Consider the following 16,584-nt stretch of genomic DNA (forward strand, 5'->3'; position numbering starts at 1 on the left):
CAAGGCAAGCCACTCAAACAACATCCGTTTCCCATACCAGCCATAAAAAAATGGCAGGCTTCTTCCACATATGTTGGGCCAAACCTTTGTTCATGGGAGATTCCCCTTCCTTCAATGACCAGAGAGGGACCCTTCAATCATGGTGCACCAAATCTTTCCCGTCTGCATCAAGCGAGACCATTTTTAGAAATTGAGGCCAGGCATTCCAGCAAATTTTATAGCTGGTGTTAATGGTTTATAGCTTTGCTGAATTTTATCCTTCTTGCTTGCATAATGCTGGGGGTCTGGATTCTATGATTTTATTGTAGCTGGAGATATATTTTTTTTTACTTGTGCACCATTCTGGTACTGAATGGTGCCTTATAAAATTTATTAGGTAAAGAAATACGATACTTCCGAATATCACAACAGTACTAAGCAGCAGCAACCTTCTATTCCTTTACCACTGCAGACTCAGTCTTAACTACAATTCTATGGAACAGCCCAAATACAATTTGTTACTATCTGATACTAACTGTAGTCCATTACCCTGTCTGGAATGCAGCCATTCCATTAACAGAAGCTTGCACTCACTGCATTTGCTAAGCATACAGCAGTATTAAAGAACTGGACTCTAATTATGTACACAAATCATACTAACCAGCATGCAAGCCCAAAAAACAGGTGGTGGGGTATAGAAAATGGATTGCTGTAAATGGGTCCTTATCTGGCTATGACCTCAAGGAACATGTTGCTATGTGTATCTTGCAGCAAAAGAACAGTGAAGTTGCTAACACCCTGAATGGCAAGAGGTGTATTCACTGAAAGATTTCTGAGAATGTGGGTCTAAGTTTGGGTCACATCTTCCAAAGAATGCAGTGTACCAGCAAGGAAAGGAATTGGCAGAGGCCAAGAAACTATTTTTAAAGAACCAAACTGAAACAGATGACAGTATTATAATTGTATTAAAGCAGATAAAGAAAGGGTTATTTGGCCGTTTCAACATCTGCTCCTTCAGAGTAGTGAAAACCTTAACCAAGTGTTCCGTCTTCATGGCGTCTTTGGTTATCCAGTTATCAGTGTCACCAACAAGAACCATGGATCAGCACACAGAAGAGGTTGTTAAGGGAGACATCATGCCCAGCCGTGTTTTTCTCATGCCTTTCAATCTATGAAGGTCAGGTATTATTTTCTCCCACATATCCTTCAGTACAAATGTGAGAGCCATATGTGGGCAGTTTAGGAACTGGAAATGTTTGCCTCACATTTTATATGCTTAAAATATTTTTACCTACTTTTTAGTCTACAGACCAACAACATTAGCCCAAGCATTTGTAATATACAATCTAAAATAGATAACCACAACACCACACTGGCTCTCAGCTAAGAGCACAAGATTAGGGCTCAGGCAATCTGGGTGACAGTCCCACTCAGCCATGGAGTCAACTGGGTGACTTTCGGCCAGGCACAGACTCCTAGTCCAACCTATCTCACAGGGCTGTTGTTGTGAAAATAAGATTGCAAGCAGGAGAATGATGTAAGCCACAGAAATAGGTGGACTAGAAATCAAATAAACAAACAGAACCAAACTTTCCCAATATTTATTTATTTATTTAGCATTTTTATATGCCATCCCAGTCGCATAAGCCTCGTAGGGTTATATAGAGTAGGGATATGAAAATAACCTGACAGGGAGAAGCTAAGTTAAGATGCAACAGAACCAAAGATTTTAACAACCTCTCTCAATGACAGTGGGGTTAGCTGGGTCTCCTAAGGACAGAAACTGCAGAACCTGTGTACATAAAACATCTTATCTTGCGTCACAACCAGTCGGACTGCCAATACACCAACAGTGCATCCTGTAATAAAGACCTACATTTCCCATGAGGCGGCCTCAGACTACTCCAGGGACACTGTGCGATTGTCAACAAGAAAGGGATGTTACTGTTAACTTCACTTCCTCAATGGTCATACTCCTCCTAGAACAGAATTAGGAGTAATCCACGGATGCCAAGTAAGAGTAAATGCAGTCACACTTACAATTCAAAGACTGTGTGCATTTTATTCTTTTTGAGAAGGGTTATCAGAACAAACATTCAGGATACTTCCATGCCAATGAGAAAAAAATCCAGAAAAGGAGAAAAATTCCAGCCAGAGAATCATAGAAGTTGGTAGGGGCCAGAGGGCCATTGGGTCCAACCCCCTGCTGGTAGAGGACTCCAGGTTAAACCACCCCTTTTTGATGGCTGTCCACTTGCATCTTGAATGCCTCTAGTGTGGGAGAGCCTACAGCCTCCCTAGGTCAGTGGTTCCATTGTCATATTGCTGTAACAGGGAGGAAATTTTTCCTGATGTCTAGCTGGAATCTGGCTTGGCGTAACTTGAGTCCATTAATCCATGTCCTGCACTCTGAGATGAAGATGCCTTTTCAAATGAATTCTTATCTTGTTCTCAACATGGATCAGATGAACCACTATCTTATATCACATTTCACTGTTTTACTGCCCAGTAAATCTAACATACTTGCTAGGATTGCTAACCAATATTCTCAGAATTTCTCAAGGCTGCTTCTAATGTTATTTTCTGTCCTTAGACACAAATATAGAATGAAGGTCAACAAATCATGATGCACATATCTTCAAAACGTCTACAAAGTCTGGGTAGGTTTGAAAATATACACTTCCTGTTATGTTTCCTATGCACAATGGTCAGAATTGTGTGTTTACACTCTCCTGTGTGCCTGAATAACAGCCAGAATGCAAAACAGCTAGCTTGAAAAATCTTCAATGAGTTGTACTTGCCAAGGATCTGAATGAGCGATTTCATAACATGTTTTCATCAGCTATCCCAAGAATTAGAAGCAACCTGCTCACATTGTGAGTCAGTAAATCCCTTCTGAGCTTAATAACTTTAAAGATGCAGGGATTAGAGAAGGGGGGAAAAATCACTGTGCACAGCTACAATGGTATAGCTGTGCTTGTCCGAGAAATCTCAGATCCTACAGTCAATGCCAACAGCCTATATTAAAGGTCCGTAACCTCAGCTGCCCTTTTCCTCTACCAACAGAGTAACTGCAGTTATAATTCTCCAAGGTTCCTTTCACTGGGGGGCGGGGGGGGGGGTCAATGAACGCCTCTAATGAGGATATGTTTTGTGCAGATTTAATTCCACTCCTCAAGGGAACCCACATGCATACACATCTGGTTAATGCCAGGGCTACTGATCATCAGTACTGTATTGGTACATTTAATCTGAAAGGGAGTAACTGGGAACAGGAAAAGACTCTTGTCTAAATATTACAGCATTAGTGAAAAAGGAACATAATCATAGGACTTTTGCTTTTTCTGACCCCTCCATCTTCTGCACTAGACCATATTTGGTGGACTCCAGGAAAGGACCACACCTGAGTGGAAGGTGTGTCTTGCATTTTGAATCCCAAATTCAGGTTCACTGTTGAGAACTCTTGCTCATGTATATTATTTTCCCTCCAATATGTTAGAAGTTATCTCAGGGGAATCTAAAAACTCACTGCTTTAACAGTACCAAGCCAAATGGACCTTTTGTTCAACAAAATACAGCCTTGTGCTCATCATGTTCCCCTTCAAATAAATTCTTGTCAAAATGGAGGAGAAACCAAGAAGCCCACAGAAAATATCAAGGGCCATATCACAGCAAGTAGGAAAGGATGAAAGATCAGAAAAGGGGTAATTGGGTATCTTGGCAGTGGGCACAATTGGCTGGCTGGAATTTCCAAACATTTTGCTCTCTTGTGTGATGAACTAGTGAACAAGCTCCTCTCTTTCTCCATACATTCTGCAGGTAAGATGTTAACTAAAGAAAGGGGCAGCAGGGCATATGTCTGTCTCTCTCTTCCCTCCTGCACCTCATCTGTTTGTTGTTGTGGGCTTAATATTAAGCATGAAGAAGAGCCCTGAAATAATTCAAAAGATTATGCCCTACAATTGAGACATTTCAAGTCATATGGAAAGTATTGCTATTAACCCAGTAGTGAGTCTTTAAGATTTTTTCCTTACAGAACATCCCAGCTACCTGAAGTTTGCACCTTTTTTGTGAAATTTCCAAAAGTAGGTCCCTTGGATGCTTCCAGACAAGGCCTTTGTCCTGCAACCCCCATGACTCAACTATGTTCTTTAATGGAGCATCATGCTGCCTTTGGTTTCCCCATTTTCCCCACCACTTTTCCCATCCATTAAGAAGTAAAACATGGAACAGGCATACCATGTCTTTGCTTGGTAGTGCAAACAGCCCCATCTGGGAGCAGTCCTCACTGGCTTCCAGTGTTTGTGTGTAAGTCTGCATCCCCTCTGTAGTGCCTTTAAAAATTACTGTTACTCATACAGTACTGACAATCCACCAAGGTATGCTAGATTTCTTAATACTCTACAACCAGTTTCGGATTAGCTTTTAGTCAAAGCTTCAGTCTTAAAACATTCCACGTGATTAGCCTACTCATACACTCAGAAGCATGAATGGGTAGCCTTTTCGTTGGTGCTACACTGATGAATCACTGCGTACTACCAATTTATCACCACTGAATTAACTGTTACCAACTTCCAAGTCATGTTGCGGCGGATTATCATCAAGTGTTGCAGCACCGCCCCCTGTCCGAAGCATGCAGAACTGCACCGAGGGACGCTGCCCCTTCATTCCAGTTGCTAGTCCGAGAGCAGGCAACGTTTAGTACGTAAAAATTATAATTTCGGTTTCAATTAGGAGTTCCTCTGTTTCCCCAAGGATACTCCCGACTGCTTTTGTTTGTTTGCAATCCTCGAGGTGCAATTCAACATTTAAAAATTGTGATAGCTCCAACTACTTTTTTCTTGTAACGCTCGAGGTGTAATTCAACGTTTAAAAATAAAATGACAAATCGCCTTAGGCATAAATCCCCTGAAGAACGTTATTTTTAGCCTACAATCCTATACGCATATCCGGGAGTAAACCCCTCTGAACGCGGCGAGTTTTACTTCTGAAGAGGCATGTACTGGATTGCACCGTAAAGTATTCGATAATCTTCAGCACAAAAGAGTAGTTTTCCTTACCAACTTCTCTCTGCTCCCTAAAGCAACGATTTGCTTGCTTGCTTGCTTGCTTGCTTGCTTTTTCCAGCTCCTGCTGCAAAGGGTTAACGTGGAATAGGGATTTTAAAAAAATCAGGAAGGACTACAAATTCTTAAGATCTCCTTTCCCATCTCACCTCTCCCGTGTTTTTCCAGCTGCTCTGCTTGGGAGACAATAAAAGCAGTCTGCAGAGAATATTAAAAATAAAGGGAGCCCTAAAAGACAGCAGCCCAGAAAGGAGGAGATGACTTTAGTTTGACTTACCAAGCGCATCCAGCGGTTTTATCTCGCGACTTGCCTTTTCCAGCAGCTGAGCTCAGTGCTCAGGAACGGCCATCCCATGTCAGCGAGCCAAGCCCCCCGTCCGCCCCCCAGAGCCGCTCTCCACGAGGGATGTTAACCCCAGGCAGGCAAAGACTGGGCGTCGGGAGGCGGGCGGCGCTTGCGGGCGGCTGCAGCGTCGTTTTCTTCGGATAAAGATCAGGAACTGTTTCCCAATGCCAACCAGTGACCGGTTTACAAGCACGGCAAGCTCAGAAAGACTGCAGGGTTTCTCCTCCGCTACTGTGTTACTTTCTTAAAGGGACCAAGCCCCAACTCGACCCGCAGGAGAGTCAATTACTGGGGACGGCCAACTGTCGAAGATCCAGCCTCTTTTGGAGTAGGATCATGCTGGGAAAGGTAGTAGCAGCGTCCAGAGGAGGGGTCGGGGCAGGCTGCCCGAGACTGGAGCCCCGAATCTCTCTGGGAGGTCGCCTGCCCCACCACCCTTCAGTCTGTGGGTACTGGCTGAAATCAAGTTACGTGGGGCCTGATGATCGCTGTTGCATCTGATCCCGCTGGATTAGCTGGATTTCTGTTCACATGCGCTTCTGGACCTGTCGCCTCACCTCTGAATCTTTCTACCTGTGGGTTTTTCTGAAATCAGATGCCCTCCGCTCCCATGTTCATACATCCCTTAGTACAAGTAGGGGTGTCCTTAGGCAATAGGATCCTTGAAAGACACAGGGGGTATGTAAATAAGGTTGTGCAGATGTGTGCATTTTTCTTCCCTGGATTTGAGCCCCAGAGCTTTTCCATACCTAGCACCACCCCTGGTGGTGTCCCTCTGAGAATGCTCTCTGAGATGGCCGCAGATGTACTAAGTCAACAGCCACACACATGCAGGTAGGGTGTGCAAGGCACATGGCTTGTGGAGCCCATCTTGGAGAATCCAACCACCTGGAGGATTGCATGAACCACAAGCCTGGAAAGGTGCAAGTAAGAGGACACAAGGTAGGAGCTTCTCTCAAAAAGCCTAAGTGTGTAGAAAGTGGATAGGGAGCCATTTTTCTGTATCTCTTGCAGAACTAGAACTTGGGTCACCCAAGGAAGGGAAATGGTGAGACAGGCCAGTAGAAAGTCATGGCGTTATGGAGCACTGCCACAAGATGGCAACTGAGTTAGGCACAATCCTCTGTATGTTTAGACAGAAAAAGGCCTACCCTGATGGCTGAGGCATGCTGGGAGTTGTAGGACTTACATTCTGTCTCAACATGCATTGGAGTCTGCCCTTAGATGGCTACTTGCCAGGATGGCTTGGTGCTACCAGCAGTATGGGAGGCACCATGTTGAGGATGACAGCAAGAAAGGGGGATTGCCCTCTTCTCCCACTTGTGGGCTTCTGCATCTGGCTGGCCAAGAAGGGACACAGGAATCTGGATGGGACTGACCTCTGGTCTCAACCAGGTGGCCTCGTCTTCTAATACTGAACAGATTCTCCAAGCAGCCCTGGGGACACATGGGTTCAGGCTCTCCTTCCCTGCTTTCTGCTGTCCTGAAGAAACTGACAGGAGGAGCCAAGGTCTTCGTCGTAAGGAGGGGGATGGGAAGGCCAGGTTGGCCTTGATCTTCTGGGGCAGTCCTGTGACCCGTAATCCTCTGACCAATTGATGTTTGCACTCCCCTTCAGCTCTGCAGACCCAGGACAGCTTCTTTCTGCAAGATTTACCCATCTAATGGTGTGCTTTTTTCCACATTTTAAAGCCACTCATTCAATTATGATTCAAAAGGAATTTCTCTTGAAAAGAAATTCAAAGGAGAAGGAAATGTTGGAGAAATTTGCATGGGATCTTGTGTTTAGCTTCCTTATCAGGTGGCCAAGGAGTATGTATGTATGACTATCTCTCTCCCTTCATTGTACAATCATGTTTCCAGCCGCCTGTAGCCTCCCCTGCTTCCTTTACTTCCAGGGAGAAGATAGCATGGAGTCAATTCCTCCCACAGGGCCGTTTCAGACTTGTAAGTGTGAGCCGCCTGGGAGGCTGCAGAGCAATTCAGAGAAGTGTCATAGGCAATATGGGCATACACACACAGCACGCTTATCCACCGCAGACTGATTAGCTAAGCTTAAAACAACACCCAAAGAAATGCAGAATAAAATGTAAAACTCCCTGAGATTGAGGCGATCTTTTATGAAGCAGGGGGGACTGTCAAAAAATAGGACAGATTTTGGCACAACGCTAGTTCAGTAACTCTTTCCTGGCGCTGGACACAACACTGTTCCCTCCACTTCACATGCTACAGGACATTCGGGGAAATGGCAGTATTCTACGGAACTGCTTTGGAGACATAATTTATCTGAAACCACTCCTTAGAAATTTAAGGTTTGCAAAACCCTGGGATGATGCTGAACCCTGAAGACTGACATGTAGGGCTGAACCAAAAGTTTTCAGAAGCCCTTTTTCTCAGAAAAGCTCTGAGACATTTTTCTTACCTCCCCACCCCACCCCACACACACACTATAGAATTTTGGAATCTTCTCCAAATTTTCCTCACCATTTGGGTGTGTGTGGGAAGGTGGCTCCCTTTCCTCCACCCTACTCCCCCAGGCTCTCAGACTGCTTGGTCTGGAGCATAGGACAGGATGCAAAATGTGGTCAGGTTGTCAACACAGTTGCCATGATTGCTACTTGCATCCTCTCCACACATACACAAACGGAATGACCTTTAGGAACGGAACGAAAAGCTGTGCTACAGCTGCTGCCTCTAGTGCTCAAGCCCTACCTGTGAGAAACTGTTTATCCTCTCCCTACAACAATTTGGAGAAGTCCTCCCTCCAGTTTCTCTGCCCTCAAATAGGGTTGAGAATTTCAAGAAGTCATTGACCCACATCCCTATTAACATAATCAGTGCCATCAATTTACTCTGGTGTTCTTAACGGCTGTGTGACACAAAGATGGCAACAGGACCCCTCCCTGACACTAAGTCTCTTTGATGGACAAGTGTCACCAATTGACACTCTGCCTCTCTTTAGCTATTAAAGGCACATGAGGTCAGCCCCAAAATAAAAGTGTCCAACCGGTTCCCCAAGGACCAGTTTTCTTAGGGTGCAATCCAATGCTCCTTAGACAGGAAAAAAGTCCTCCCAGGATCCCCCAGCCAGTGAGTTGTAGGACCTTTTTCTACCTAGACATGCACAGGGACTGTTCCCGTAATCTCTCCATTCTTTTGCACTTCTGTATTGTTGCACCATAGCTGTGACTACAAGATCTTTTGAACTTTTGCTCTGGAGCACAATTCATGGTTTTGCATTTCATTGTCCAAGCCATATTGGGAAGATCTGAGACAATAGGCAGAAATGGTGATACCTGTTTCCCATCAAAACATTTTTACATACGAGGCACATGATGTAGTCTAAGGTGGGTGAAAATGCTGGGCTGCTTGCAACAGATATTTGAATGAGCCGTACAGGTGCCTTGCTTGAGATTCATGTCTCACCTTGTTCTTCTCACACATAAATTACCTGGGGCATAGGTTTGAGGATTTGATTTTGGGGCTTGTTTGGGGTTTTTGGAGGGGGTCTGTTCGTTTGTTGCTTTTAACAGGAAAAAGTCCTACAACTCCCAACATTCCCCAGCCAGTCATGCTGGGAACTGTAGGGCTTCTTTCTGTTGAAATATGCATAGGACTGCGCCCCCTAGGCGGCTATGGCAATGATGCATTTGTGTTCCTAGTGGAAGGAATCATAGCTCAGTGGTAGAACCCATGTTTTTTGTGTAAAGAGACTTTTGATCTCCAGCTTAAAAAAGGATTTGGCTTTTCATGTAGAAAGAAGTCTAGGAAAGCCACTTCCAAGGTAGAAAATATTAAGCTACATGGATTAATATTCTAAATTGGCATAAGAGAGCTTCTTTTCTTGTTTTCTTTCCCTAGCTCTCTAACCCCACCCCACCCCCCATTTCTTGAAAATATCACTATATGTGAAGGCTTCCAGACAGAGGACTTCTAGCAGAGATGTGGTAAATTTTGACGTTCAAGCAGTCATCACGACAGTTGTCATAACCGTGCCCCAAGGACGGACTAAATGATCAGACCCTCTGCTAATCTCGGTCAACAAATCAATTTTTAACAAACTGATCACCTTAGGGGCACTCTTTTGTGAAACTATTGGGTTATAATTGCCCATTTGATACCAGCCCACTACAAAATACTTTTCATTTGAACAGGAAATAATATAATGTTGCTGGGGGAAAAATTGTTCCTCCACCTTCAGTGACTATGAACAGGGCAACTAAGCTCAGAGAAGGAAGAGAAGCCTAAGAGGCATGGCAGATGGTATCAGCATCCCTGCTAATGGAAAAAGTCTTTGTTGCATCCCGGAGAGCCTTGGGTCCACTACAGTCCTAGCCTCTAGCACTTGTCAGTCAAAAGAGGATTGCAAATGGAAAGCAGCAATGACTGGACCCCGCCATAAAATTCTGTGAATGAGGCAGAGAGATTACATTACACAAAACACCTCTCACAGCATTCAGAGCAGGTTACAGCATTTGGAAAATAAAAACAAAGTAAATTCTAAAAACATAGTTAACAAAACAGGATTAGGAGCCTCTCTCTTCCCCCATCCCATTAAATCTATTCAACTCCAAAGGTTCAAGCACAACCAGAAGAAGCTCACAGAAGGCTATGGAGAAATTCCATACTTCCCTGTTCTTCAGTTCACAAGTGCAGTAAGCGCCACTGCAGAATGGGAAAGATCTCAGTGCTCCTTCCTCACAGGCACTCAATGCATGGGTAACTGCCGCTTGGCAACTGAGCCTAGTTAAGCATGAAGAATTTTCTTCTCACTTACTGCTAACTTGTGGAAGAATGGATCTTTGCTTACAGCAGGAAGAGTTGCTTCCCTTGTTGTAAACCAAAAGGAAATGGTCAGCAGACTGGTATGGGTCTGAGCATTAGTGGGTGAAAACAACTGGTGTAGATCAGACTTCCACAACCTGGTGGCCTTCAGAGGCATTTGGACTGCAACTCCCAGAATTCCATCCAGCAAGGCCATTGCCTGGGAATTCTGGGTGTTGCAGTCCAAATGTGTCTGAAAGGCACTAGGTTGGGGAAGGCTGGTCTAGACAGACACCCCACAAACTACAGAAAAGTTGCATCCTTGGCAAATCAAGCAGCAATGCTATTCAAGCACAATGCCTCTTTGGTTCTTCTGCACTACTGCTCTTTTACACAGCTTCCCACAGCATCCCAACGTAATATTTCTGTGTTGCGAAACATGTCTGCAATGACACAACATGAACCAGGGGATGCATCTGTATTACAGATATATGAAACCTGAATGAATTTCTCAAGTGGTAAAGCCTTCCAATCTATTAGATGTATATACACATTAGGTCGGATACCCAATTAAAGAAATCAGACTCAATTTATCATACAGATTTTTCCTGAATAATCAGTAAAGTTTTGTCTAAGGTTCCATACACATAAATCCAATACACCTGAAACCAAAGCAAACTCGCTTTGTTTTTAGATGATGCTTTCATGTGGCATAACAAGACAAAGGGTTTGTTCATACATAACATCAACAAATTCTTGGTTAAATAACCTATGATTTGCCATAGCACATGTCAGTTACAATCTACAGCCATTTTACATATTCAGCTTACCTATTTGGTCAATCAGTGGTTGCTATGTGATCTCCAAATGTAGACATGAGTTAATTATGGGTTAAATAAACCACAGGTACCCACTAATTTTAGGTTAACTGTGGGTTGTTTAATCTGTGATCAGTGTATAGTAGCCAGGTTTAGATATCATGCAGGAATCTCTGATTAGCCCAGTGAAAGTCTGGCTATGCAAAATGGTTGCAGAATGTGCTCAACATTTGCCATGGCAAATTTGGGTTAATTCATTCGTTCATTATTTACTGTCATTGTGCACACACTGGGCCAAACTAGCTTTATGAGAAAAAAGCTGGCATCGTGTCGTTAGAGTGCTAGCCTGAGATCAGCAAGATCAAGGTTCTAGTGTCCACTTGGCTACAAAGCTTACTGGGTAACTTTGGACCAGTCACTGACTCTCAGTCTAATCTACCTCACAGGGTTGTTGTGAGGATAAGATTGAGAGAAGAAGGAGAATTATGTAACCCTCCATGAGTTCTTTGAAGACAAAAAGGCAGGATATAAATATAATAAATAAATAAAGGGGTGATGATGTCCTCTTAAAATGCTGTTTCCTGTCTGCATTTTTAGTATGAAACTACCCAGACAAGCTTCAGCTATTGAGCAGTATAGAGATGTAATAAATAATAGTACTTGATTAAATATTGCTCTCTGATTAATGAGGACACATTTTAATCTGTCAATACACTCCATTGTAATTAGTCAAAGCAACAAACATGTTTCTTGGACATTGTCATACATTTTCTGTTAAATTAGTAATCACTGAGAACATTTTCCAAAATATGATAGATGATATAATTTTGCAAAAGTGTCAGGCATGATCCCACAATGAACTGGGTGACTTTAGGCCAGTCACAGACTCTCAGCCCAACCTATCTCACAGGGTTGTTGTGGAGATAAGACTGAGAACAGGAGGGCAAGTGATGCAAGCCACTTTAAGCTCTTTAAAAAGTAAAAAGGCAGGATATAAATCAAATAAATAATCTGTTGCTGTTACTGCCTGCTCTTCCTGTGTTGAGAGACAACTCCACCTCTGCCATTTAACATCCAAGCTCTTATTCCATCTCTTCCACCAAGCTTCCCTTTATAATGGACTATCATTACTTAGTAGTGAATTGTATCACACATGATGCATTCTCAAAGACTGGCACTCCAGACACCCACTGTATATGGTCACTTATTTTAAAATACAAAAAAGAGCTCAAGAACAAGGGCTGAAGGCGTCACAAACATCACCACCTGAATTAGAATTTTCAATAATCTTGTCTGTAATAAGGTTAGGGCCCTTACCTAGGGACCAAATTCATCAGTGCCATTTGACCCCCTTTTGACAATGTCATAAACAAAAGAGATGAGCATCTGTGACAATAGATGCTGACACCTGTCTTTTGGAGCAGAAGGCACAGAACATTGGTTGACACTCAGAGTGGCTCTTTGGCAAAACTAGTTGCTGACTGAAATAATACAGGATAATTTAGCTTACCAATAGGTACTTACTTGGCTACCGACACTTGAAGAAGTCCCATCTATTAATACCCTGATTTGGAAATATTTACAAAGGTGATTAACTGTATTCAGGCTTTCATAATCATTCACAGTGCATGGAATTAAGTACTTATATATGTCTTTGAAGCATTAGGCATTGGGAGAATTAAAGAATCGAAGATTAGTTGTTCTTTTTTTAAAGTACTTTCTAGCATGGTGTTGCACATGTAAGCAAAAGTAAAATTTCATAGACTCGTACAGATTTATTGGGATTCTCTCAAAATACAGCATTTTTAAATCATTGCAATAAATCCTTTGGAAGTCTGGTTTCATTTTTCAAAAAAAGAATGATTAATTCATGCTCAGATGGAACTTGAAATGGTCTCACAAAGATCTTGATGGATGTCTGTGATTGTAAACGCAGGGGTGAAAAAAACCAAAGAGCAGAACATTAAAAAAAAAAAAAAGCAAGATGATGCCATAAAAGAGAATTGTGTTCTTGCATCAAGTGTTCTGCAAATGCTTCTGTATCAGCCTTTGGTAATCTTTTTGCTAGATCAGTTGTCAAAACAAAGGAATGTGGGTATTGTTAATCTGAAGACAAAGGTGCTTATTGTGAATGGTGTCTCTGTGCCAGGCTGCCTGTGCCCTCTGACAAAGAAGTTAAACACCATATTGTATGGATGGGGGATGGACTGCAAGCAATGCCCAACTTTGTTATTAGAAAGCACCAGTGTCCCTTACGTCTTCCATTTTCTGTTTAATCGCAGCTCCAAAATGTCAAGGGGAAAACCCTGACTTCCCTACACTCAAAGAAACCTGATTTAGTACTATGCCCTGCAGACACTGCTGGGACTTAACATGTTGTCTTTTGACCCAGATGCATGTCTCACAGCAGTTACTGACTCACTTGGTGGTTCTAGTCAATCACTATTTTAGTCTCAGTTGCCACATTTGCGAACTGGAAATAATATTGACCTACTTGCCAGGGAGCACTGGAAAGACGAATGAGAGGTATTTCATAAAGAACTGAACATATAATATTTTCCTGCTTTTTTAATCTGGGCAGGAACACAGAGAAAGATTTGACAATTGATAACCCTGAAATATATGGAAAGTACATAAACTTGAAGACTTATGGATAGGAGAAATATGGATAGGCTCAAAATGCTTCATCTGTCTATACTACGATTGCCTGAAAAGACCTCATTGCATCTTCAGGAGTAGTATTATACTAGTGTTGCTGACAATTTCAATCTCAATACTTTACTTGAAGTTGTACCAGTTGAAGAGACACTAGACTTTCAGTGTGGGAGCCCGCCAGTGATTTCTAGCTCTCATCTTATTAAGGAATGAAAAGAGAACTGGGTAGATACCAAATCCATTTGACAGGTTTCAGTCTCAAGAGGGTGGTGTTCTCTGGGTGCCTAGCCAGAAGCTTAGACCTGGGGAGCCCTTCTGGCCCAGGCTCACTGCACTAGGTACTCTAAGTGAGCCTGCCCACTGCAGAGTCCCAAGCTGATGCTGGCCAGAGAGCACATTAGGAGGCATCCGGGCTCATTTTCTTGATGAGCATGCAAGACTTTGTGAAATGTCCAGAACATTTGCACTAATGGGCAGTATAGAAATGTAATTTAAAAATTAAATAAGTAGGTGCCAGATTGAAGGTAACTGAACACTGCCATACTGTTTGTCTGAACATTATGTTTTAAAATTCTGATAAGAGACCAGGGAGAGTGTAAGGTCAATCTGCAATTTGCCACATTCCATAATGTTAAGAGAGAAAACATTCGGGGTGGTGGAGAGCAAGTAGTACATACTGAAAGCCACTTTACTTGGGATAGCAGCATCCTGTGCCAGAAATGGACAAAACTAAAATTATTTGTCTAATCAACTTTACCCTGCTTTTTAAATATTGTGTTGATGCACAAATTATGTATCAAGTAAACTCCAGTAATGGAAGACAATGCACTTGTTATAATCTGTCCAGATTTTCTTACTTGCAAAGTTCAGAACCTTATGTCTGGCTCAATCAAGAACAAGCCATTACTGCTTCTGTTTATTCGCCTCATCAGTGTTTGACTTACTAAATATAGGAAAGGCATGATTTCACCTCCCAAGTCTTTAAAAATACCATCACTGTATAATCAGATGGGAGAAGTTGTCTGTTTCCTAGCAGCTTCCTATAATGAGGATGGACCATAGTCCAGTAGCTTTCTGAGGATCTCTCTGGAATGTAACTTGGAGACACTGCTGGAAGAATCCTCTTGAACATCTTGGCTGTTGGTCTTTGGTGTCCCTGAAGATTCCTTCCTGTTCTGCATGCTATTTAAGACATACATGACACCACTAGGGCAGGTGGTCTGGTGTTTTGAGTGCAGCAGCATAAGAAGGCTGATGACAAGCAGCTCTATAGCCCCTATACATGATTCCTTCTTCTGGCTTCCAGGGAGTTCCTATAACAGATACCATATCTGCTTTCCTTTTCATCTAAATCCAGGAAAGCTGTTTTAGTTCCAAATCAGTGACTGATGTCTATAATGGATGGGATAAGGGGGTACAAATTAAAGCTTGATCCTGATCCAGGCATTCTGGTCAGTCAAAAGGCAGATCAAGGGTTTCAACCTGTGCTGGATGTGGTTACTGTCAGAGGCTGGTCTTTTTCCCCACCCCTCATTCCCAGCTGATCAGAACAAGAGGCTTGTAACTGCAATCTTTATTATGTTAAACTGGCCAGCAAGGTTGCCTTTGTCACATAAAAGAGGATCATTGCAGAAGCTGTTAATAAAAGACACCAGTGAAGTCAGAATATGGACTACTAGAGAACGCAGTTTAGTGCTGGCACATTGGTTCCAAACTGAATCATTCTCCTCCCTCAACCAAAAGTTAGCTCCACCATCAAGGTGGTTTCTGCCACCCATGGGTCAGATGGCAGGAATGTCAGATACTGTGTTGGTCTGCCCTTTTGAAGTCCAGGTTTTGGTGATGGTCAGGAGTACATCTGAACAGCAATGGTTGCTTTGCCAGCTGCACCTATTCCTGGAGCTGTCTGATCTTGGCACGGTGACACATGCTTTATTAGTTACACATTTGGAAATGTGAGTTGGTCCAGGATGCTGTAGTCAGACTGTGGACTGGGGCCAGTTAGAAGAAGTGTGTGATCCCCTTGTTACAACAGTTTCAACAGTCTGGCTTGGGGCACAATTCCTATAACCTAGGAATAACTTATAAAGCCCCACGACTTGGGTTAAGGCTACCTGTATTCTTCTCTATGATCATGCCTGTGAAGATCTTCCAGGGACAGCTTTCTCTGGGTCCTCTCGTGCTTTAGAATTCCCTATCAAAGGAATTCTCAGAGAGGAATTTCCTTTCTGTTGTCCTTCCACCAAAAGGCAAAGATGTTTCTAATCAGACAAACCTTTGGCACGTTAACTTGTCTGCTGCTAATGGGGGTTTTATAGAGTTTGCTGCTATTTGTTTCTTTTACTGTTGTATCCTTAATTGCATTTTAATTAATGTATTTCTTTGATATATTTTAATTATGCTTTTGTTTTAATCTTGTCTTATTGCATTTAACTACCCTGATCACCTTTCTGGTGGAAAGGAAGGCTATAAATTTTATCAATCAATCAAACAAACAAACAAACAAACATGTCCCAGCAATTGCTATTACAAATCAGGAAACTATCATTCCATGTTGGAAGAAAGCATATTTAATATTTTATTTTCTGTTTTTTTGTGTCCGTAAAATGCCAGGAACAGAGCAGACCATGCATCTTCAGCTTGTAGCTTCTCCATTTAGAATTGACTAACCAAGTAAAGTTTACAGTGCATTCCTTTGAGTGTTTGCTCAGATGCAAAGCTCCCAGAGTTCCATGGGACTTATTCCTAAGATTACAACCTTTGCTGAGCAACCTATGCAAATAATTAAAGATTTCAGCATTAAACCTTCTTATAAGGACAGGTTGTGTAGGGCCCACAGACATTATAAAATACCATTACTTGATGGAAGGTCAGATGATGTTACTTTAAAAGAGTTTCATTTTTACAGTCCATATTATTATAGCAGTCTTAATTACATTTCACTTTTTTTCCAGGC

At 42.5% G+C, this 16,584-nt stretch overlaps 1 protein-coding gene across 9 annotated transcripts in view; it reads right to left on the reverse strand.

The window, feature by feature from the left end:
- Nucleotides 1-16,584, reverse strand: part of DAAM2 (dishevelled associated activator of morphogenesis 2) — a 273,375-nt gene that overhangs the window by 225,805 nt on the left and 30,986 nt on the right. For 5 of the 9 annotated variants that reach the window (XM_044442595.1, XM_044442418.1, XM_044442502.1 and 2 more), the window contains exon 1: nt 5,040-5,311. The exons of 1 other annotated variant lie outside the window; for it this stretch is intronic. The gene's annotated coding sequence lies outside the window, so the exon portion shown is untranslated. 3 more of the 9 variants (XM_044441957.1, XM_044442055.1, XM_044442238.1) reach the window with 2 other exon arrangements.

This window comes from Varanus komodoensis, unplaced genomic scaffold (genome assembly GCF_004798865.1).
Source record: "Varanus komodoensis strain SLA01 unplaced genomic scaffold, ASM479886v1 scaffold1, whole genome shotgun sequence".
NCBI lineage: Eukaryota > Metazoa > Chordata > Lepidosauria > Squamata > Varanidae > Varanus > Varanus komodoensis.